Raw genomic sequence first — 7,199 nt, forward strand, 5'->3', positions numbered from 1 at the left:
CCGCAATCCCCCCACCCTCCCGCGCCCCGTACCTTCCCATCCTTTGTGTAATTGAGGAAAGCAAAGAGTAGTCTCTGCCGAAACCTGTTTGGAGGCGTTGTGGTTTCCACAGCATGTTAGATGGCACAGAATCTTAGCCACTACTCTGCTTTTAGTTTGACAACAATGAAACACGCTGGTGTTTTGAAAGCAAAGGAAGCTTTAATGAATGTGTCCAGGGAGACGAGAGAAGGGAACTCTCATGCGTAAATTAATTCTTACGAAAACCGCAAAAGTAAGTAGTGTTTTCAGTTTGCAGGTGGAGAAAATTAGATTGCGGTATTAAATACGTTTTCCAAGGTGACTCCCCCAGTTAAGTAATAGTGAGGAGTAGGGGTCTGGAAGCTAGGACTGTGAGTCTAGTGTCCTTTAGGTACATTGCATGGGATACATAGCCAAGAACAGGTGCCGGAGAGTGACATGGGCCTGCAAGGATAAGGTCAGGAAAGCCACTGTGAGCTGGGGTACCCACAAGGAGTTTTGTTCTTGTGAAGAAGACCATCCAGTGTTTATGGAAGAATAGATGATATTAACAGGTGATAGGAAAAGGAAGAGTTGCTTCCAGTCTGTATCTTTCTTTTCAAAATGGGAAGGCCAGCCTAAACCCTTTAAAGAGGGTCTCAAAGCCCCAAACTGGACTGGATGTTCAAAGCCTAAATGGCAGATGTCCTGGAGTAGTGAAAGCGATTATAGTCATCTTTGTGCAGGTATGAGAGATGAGAACGGACCCAGGAGGCTTTTCAAGAGGGAAACATTGAATCCTCAAAAGAGGGAAACATTGAATCCTGGCAAGGTTCTAGAACAAATTCTTTAAGATAGCTCAAAACTACCTAGGGAAGCATTTACAAAGACTTACGCCAAACCAACTCCCCTCCCTTTTCTAGCAATCTCCTGGACTATAGATCAGGGTATGCTGTATCCATTGTCTTCAAATGGATCAGTTTAGTGAGTTGCAAACAGCAGTTTTTAAAACATGAAAACCAAAAGAAAGAAAGATAAGATATCAGAGTGCATTGCATGAGCAAGGGGGAGTACTGTTTTTGGAAGCACGCGCTGGTGATGCATGTGTCCTGTTCTGCGTTGCTGATCCTGCTGCCTCTGCGTGAGTGTTCATATCCATCGCTGGCTGCCCCCTTTCAGCCTTCTGAGCTAGGCCCACTCTGGTCACAGCGGGGGTCATCTTCTTTTACCTTGCAAATTATATGTCATCAACATATTCTGGAAAGGTGTTCGCTTCCTCCTCCCCGTTTCTGTCGGTCCCCAGATGCTGAAGTATTTTGTCAGTCAGAATTCATCTCTGAATTATTTATCTGTGAACTTTTTTTGATAGCCACAGTTCATAGATAACTTTTATCAAACATATTAAATTAGTCCAAATTGTATAAAGAGAATATCACATCTGTCCTTTTTAGCTTTCAAGTGAAATGTTTTTGTTATTTGGAGTACAAAAAATACAGGGAAAACAATATTCTTATGATGTTTGTGTAATATATTTAAGGAACTGTTATTATACCAAGCTATGATATTTGGGAGATTACCAGATAATGCCTCAATGTGTCATTTTCTGTCTCGTCTTTTTTTTTTTAATTTTTCTTATTTTGGCTTTTTTTTCCTAAATGAAATATCAAGGTAGATATATGAGAACCTCTCCATAACTCTTGAACCCACTGGTTACTTCAAGAGTATGAGGGTTCATCATGCAAAGCAATATGAAGAAATGTTTAAACAAACAAAACGAAAAATAATATAAGGGTTGAGCAAGGAGGCTTTGTTGAACAGATTTACTTCCTTCATCCCAAAGATAGTGATGGGGCCATCTGAGGGTGAGTTGAGCTGTCCATGTGCCTCTTGCATTTGGGGCTCATACAGCGGCCTAGGCGGCTGGATCACTCACTTTCCCAGAATTTGTTGGGCAAGGGATGTCTGACGATGATCTGGGAGCCAGGTTGGGGCCACATGGGAGGAAGGGCTGGCCTAAGGGCGAGGACATCTGGCAGCAGAAGTAGGAATGAGCAGCCAGATGAAGGAAGGTGAGTATTACTAACGCACCCATGTGAGGTATGAAGATAGATAATTCAGTCCTGTCCTCCTGCTTTGATCTTGGAGTGATTTGAAACTGGCCAGCACTTGAGTGGATGTGCAGAAATAGAAAAGAAGTTTACCTTCCCCTAACCCCAGCAGGAGACCAGCATGCAGCAGGACATTGCTGAAATAGGGCAGATTCATGTTATAATGGGTCAGTTTCTTTTGTTTCCAAAGATTAGATATTTTAATTCTTTTAGGTTTTTATATTTCTTATTTATTTATTTATTCATTTGAGACAAAGTCTCATTCTGTCTGTTGCCCAGGCTGGAGTGCAGTGGCATGATCACAGCTCACTGCAGCCTCAACCTCCTGGGCTTAAGTGATCCTCCTTTCTCAGTCTCTCAGAGAGCTGGGACTACAGACACACACCACCATGCCCAGCTAATTTTAAAAGTTTTTTGTTTTTTTTTTGGTAGAGATGTGGTTTTGCTATGTTGCCCAGGCTGGTCTTGCATTCCTGGGCTCATATCCTTGCCTCCACATCCCAAAATGCTGGGATTACAAGTGTGAGCCGCTGTGACTGGCCTCTTTTGGGACTTTGAAGTTGTTGCATTAGCAGAAACATGATGTTTCTACTCAAGTATTTGTTTGAGGGCAGGGAAGATGAATCCTTGAATATATTTTAAGGAGCAATAGAAAACCAAAATACAATTGACATTTGAGCAGGCCCCACAAGTTGTGCTAGCTCAGAGTAGGTAATATATGCTTGGGTTAAAATTAAGTAGAATAGCAATCTGTGTTTATTGTTACATTTACTTTTGACGAAGGAAGACTTAGAGGCAGAAGCAGTTAGAAAAGGAAAGAAAATGTTTACTTCCCCAGAGTGCAAGGGAGTCAGACTTTAAAAGACTGGCCCATCAAATACAATCACAGTAAATACTTGAAAGAAAATATTCCTCCAAATCACCAAAGTTCTCCACGTACATTAGTCTGTTGTTCATGACTGAAAACAATTTTCTCACACAGTTATCATATTCCTAAAAGTTGTGACTTGTTTTCAGACACCAGCATAGCAAACAGTCAAGGGAAAAATGGTTTCTTTAAGGGAGTGAGATGTGTTTGAAATTTTATTTTGGAGACCAACTTTCAGGCAGGGTGATCATGTTATTTTTGCTTCATGTCAGGGTACAAAGTGATTTTTTTCTTGACTGCAGTGTGAGAAATACTTAGTACTATTGGAGAAGAGGAAAGTATGCATTTTCCTTGCAAACATGATTCTGCAGTCCTTTATAGTATTGTTGAGATGTGAGGTAAAAAAGCAGTTGAGAATATCTCTATGAGATGCTAAAATTATGCATGTTAAAATCTGAGTTTAATTGTTGCTCATGTTTCTGTTATCAAGACCTGTGTAATTTTTGCCTCATTAGAGAACATTAGTAAAATTTCATAACCCTTCAAGTGAAAATAGTTTGTAAGCTTCAAATAATTCTCCTGCAAGGTGCATTTTGTTTTCTTCTTGCATGTCCTTGGTAATAGCAAAAACAACAATCACTGGAAGGCAGAGCAGGCTGAGGGAGGGGCTTCTTAAGGATTAGTTTTGAAGTTGCCTGGTTGAAGAGAGAAAAATTAGGAGCTGAGTGAGGGAATGTGCTTATAAACGTTTTCTATCTTTCTACAAACCTTTGTATAGATTATTTCAGGAAATATAATTCTATCTTGTGTGGGGAAAAAAAGGAAGAAGAGAGAGAAAGAAACAAAATTAAGATCAACTATATCATATAAAACCTACGTCATATTCCTACCAGTGTGATGTGGTTTGGTTGTGTCCCCACCTAAATCTCATCTTGAACTGAATTCCCACAATCCCCATGTGTTGTAGGAGGGACCCACTGGGAGGTAATTGGATCAGGGGGCGGGTTACCTCCATGCTGTTCTCATGGTACTGAGCTTTCAAGAGATCTGATGGTTTCAGAAGAGGCTTTCCCTGTCTCCACTCTGACTTCTCCTTGCTGCCACCATATAAAGAAGGAAGTGTTTGCTTCCCCTTTTGCCATGATTGTAGGTTTCCTGAGGCCTCCCTAGCCCTGCGGAACTGTGAATCAATTAAACCTCTTTCCTTTGTAAATTACTCAGTCTCATGTATGTCTTTATTAGCAGCATGAGAATGGACTAACACAGTAAATTGGTACTGAGGTAATGGGGAGCTGCTATTAAAGATACCAGAAAATGTGGAAGCGACTTTGGAACTGGGTAATGGGCAGAGGTTGGAACAGTTTGGAAGGCTCAGAAGACAGGAAAATGTTGGCAAGTTCGGACTTTCCTGGAGATGTAGAGGGCTCGGAAGAAGACAGGAAAATGTGGGAAAGTTTGGAACTTCCCAGAGACTTGCGGAATGGCTTTGACCAAAATACTGATAGTGATATAGACAATGAAGTCCAGGCTGAGGTGGTCTCAGATAGAGATGTGGAATTTGTTGGGAGGTGGAGCAAAGGTGACTCTTGCTATGGTTTAGCAGAGAGACTGGTGACATTTTACCCCTGCCCTAGTGATCTTTGGATCATCAGAGAGATGATTTAGGGTATCTAGTAGAAGAAATTCCTAAGCAGCAAAGTGTTCAAGAGGTGACAGAGCATAGAAGTTTTGGAAAATGTGCAACCTGACAATGTGGTAGAAAAGAAAAACTCATTTTCTGGGGAGAAATTCAAGCCAGCCGGTTGCAGAAATTTGCATAAGTAACAAGGAGCCAAATGTTAATTGCCAAAACAATGGGCAAAATGTCTCCAGGGAATGTCAGAGACCTTTCCAAGCAGCTCCTCCCATCACAGACCTGGAGGCCTAGGAAGAAAAAATGGCTTTGTGGGCTGGTTCAGGGACCCCCTGCTGTGTGCAGTCTAGAGACTTGGTGCCCTGCATCCTAGCCATTCCAGCCATGGCTAAAAGGGGCCAAAGAATAACTCAGGCTGTAGCTTCAAAGGGTTTAAGTCCCAAGCCTTGGCAGCTTCCATTTGGTGTTGAGCCTGTGGGTATACAGAGGTCAAGAATTGAGTTCTGGGAACCTCCACCTAGATTTCAGAGTATTTATAGAAATGCCTGGATGTCCAGCCAGAAGTATGCTGCAGGGGCAGAGCCTTCATGGAGAACCTCTGTTAGGGCAACATAGAAGGGTAATGCAGAGTCAGAGCCCTCACACGAGTCTCCAATGGGGCACTGCCTAGTGGAGGTCTGAGAAGAGGGCCACTGTCCTCCAGTCACCAGAATGGTGGATCCACTGACAGCTTGCACCATGCACCTGGAAAAGCCACAGACACTCAATGCCAGCTGTGAAGGCAGCCAGGAGGGGGGCTGTACCCTACAAAGCCACAGAGGTGAAGCTGCCCAAGGCTGTGGGAGCCCACCTCTTGCATCAGCATGACCTGAATGTGAGATATGGAGTCAAAGGAGAATATTTCAGAGTTTTAAGATTTAGTTACTACTTAATTGGATTTCAGACTTGCATGGGGCCTGTAGATGTGAGACATAGAGTCAAAGGAGATTATTTCAGAGCTTTAAGATTTAATTACTGCTTTACTGGATTTCAGACTTGCATGGGGCCTGTAGCCTCTTTGTTTTGGCCAATTTCTCCCATTTGGAACAGGTGTATTTACCCAATGCCTGTACCCCCATGGTATCTAGGAATTAACTAACTTGTTTTGTATTTTATAGGCTGATAGGTAGAGGGACTTGCCTTGTCTCAGGTGAGACTTTGGACTTGAACTTTTGAGTTAATGCTGGAATGAGTTAAGACTTTGGGGAACTGTTGAGAAGGCATGATTATGTTTTGAAATGTGAGGACATGAGATTTGGGAGGGGCCAAGAGTGTAATGATATGGTTATGCTTTGTGTCTCCACCCATCTCATCTTGAACTGTAGTGCTCATAATCCCCATGTGTCGTGGGAGGGACCTGGTGGGAGGTAATTGAATCATGGGGGCAGTTATCCCCATGCTGTTCTCCTGATAGTGAGTTCTCATAAGAGCTGATGGTTTTATAAGGGGCTTTCCCCTTTTTGCTCACACTTCTCCTTGCTGCTGCCATGTGAAGAAGGATGTGTTTGCTTCCCTTTCCACCATGACTGTAAGTTTCCTCAGGCCTCCTTAGCCATATTGAACTAATGTGAATCAATTTAACTTCTTTTGTTTATAAATTACCCAGTCTCAGGTATGTCTTTATTAGCAGTATGAGAATGGACTAAATCTTCCACTGAATTAGCCCAATAGGAGAGGAGAGTTAATCCTTATTTCTAGGATTCTGAAGCAGAGGCCAAAGGTGGCAGGAGCAAGCATTTATTTGGTTCTTACAGTTTACTCTGTAACATATCTGCACTTATTTAATATAAAATATAATCCTCCAGGTCCTGTATTATTGATGCTCCAGGAAGATGAACCAGGTATGCCTTGAGACTCTGGGGACTATTTGGGACCCTTAGACCTAGGCAAGCTGAGGGACACTACATTCTTGCCCTCACTTTATAAAGCCCCTCTTTTCTGGCCAGGCCCCTCCCTGAAACATGAGGAGGCTATGGTGTGCCTTGAGCCTGCACTGCCCTTGCAGCCCAAGCTCTGGTTTGCTTGTAATTGATTGTACTGAGGTGGCAGTGGGTGCAGTAGGTGGAGAAACTACAAGAGCTACACATCCTAGTTTAAGACCCCAGGCCTCAGAAGATAAGATGTCATTAGAAAGTTCAGCTTTTCTACTGCTCTGTCTTAAGCTCTTGAATAAACCACTGCTCTAGCTTACATATCCATTTCTGCGGAACACAGCTGGAAATACCTGGTACCTAGAGGTGACAACACGCTAGCAGCCCTCGCTCTCCGCGCCTCCTCGGCCTTGGAGTCCACTCTGGTGGTGCTTGAGGACCCCTTCAGCTCTCCCACAGCACTGTGGGAACACCTCTCTGGGCTGGCTGAGGCCAGAGCCAGCTCCCTCTGCTTTTGGCGAGATGTGGCAGGAGAGGCGTGGGTGGGAACCGGGGCTGCGCCTGCCGGGCCCACAGCGCTGGCCTGCCAGCGTGAGTTCCGGGTGGGCGTGGGCTCCGCCGTCCCACACTCAGAGTGGCAGGCCGGCACGGCCGCCCCGGGCAGTGAGGGGCTTAGCACC

At 43.8% G+C, this 7,199-nt stretch overlaps 1 protein-coding gene across 3 annotated transcripts in view; it reads left to right on the forward strand.

Moving 5' to 3' along the window:
- Window positions 1-7,199, forward strand: part of MRAP2 (melanocortin 2 receptor accessory protein 2) — a 57,634-nt gene that overhangs the window by 1,288 nt on the left and 49,147 nt on the right. The gene's annotated exons all lie outside the window — the stretch shown is intronic.

The sequence above is a fragment of the Colobus angolensis genome, unplaced genomic scaffold, assembly GCF_000951035.1.
Source record: "Colobus angolensis palliatus isolate OR3802 unplaced genomic scaffold, Cang.pa_1.0 Scaffold362, whole genome shotgun sequence".
NCBI classification, from domain to species: domain Eukaryota; kingdom Metazoa; phylum Chordata; class Mammalia; order Primates; family Cercopithecidae; genus Colobus; species Colobus angolensis.